Raw genomic sequence first — 754 nt, forward strand, 5'->3', positions numbered from 1 at the left:
ATCCTTTGCACCTATTCCAGTGTCTGTCACAGACACCATGTACCTTGATGGTACTCGACCGTGGTGAGGCATATCTCATCACCATGCCACTGTGGCGTTGGTGTCTGGCATTGACACCGAGTACTCACGGGTACCAAACCATGGTGAGGCAAGCAGCCATCACCACGGTGTCATGCTCGGTGCGGCACCTGTTACGACTGCGTGCGTTGCCTCGACCACCACCTGGTCGGTTGTGTGTGCACTCGTGCACCACACTTGAGCTATGGCTTCACGACCCATTGTACCCGAAGCGGTGCGTACATCACGTACGGCAACCGCTTTGTCGGCGGGTGAGACGTTCCGTTCACCCAACTCGACAGGTCGTTCATGACCAAGGGACCAGTGCAGTGATTGCACTAGGTCCGCGCTTCGCCTCGTGTGTGGTTTCTTGCAACCCCGACACTGCTAATTCGCTCAGCGATTCCGAGGCACCTTGCGCCAGTGGCTTTCTTCGCCACTATGTCTTGTTCGGCTACAGCTACCGCAGCTCTAGTTCGGCTGTTCGCCTCCAGCCTGCAGTCGATGAACATCGACGCCTGGTTCCGGAAGGAGCTTGGTCTTACCTCAAGACCAGGGAGGAAAGGTATTTCCGAGCCTCTCCCCCACTTACACATGAGACCATTAAGTCTCGCGTGGCTTGTGATAGCCACTGGGCAGCACGACGGGTACCTGCCTTCGTGGGAAGTCAGGGAAGGAAAGAAATTTTCCCGAGCCC

Source organism: Phytophthora infestans, genomic scaffold, assembly GCF_000142945.1.
Source record: "Phytophthora infestans T30-4 supercont1.3 genomic scaffold, whole genome shotgun sequence".
In the NCBI taxonomy this organism is placed as follows: domain Eukaryota; phylum Oomycota; class Peronosporomycetes; order Peronosporales; family Peronosporaceae; genus Phytophthora; species Phytophthora infestans.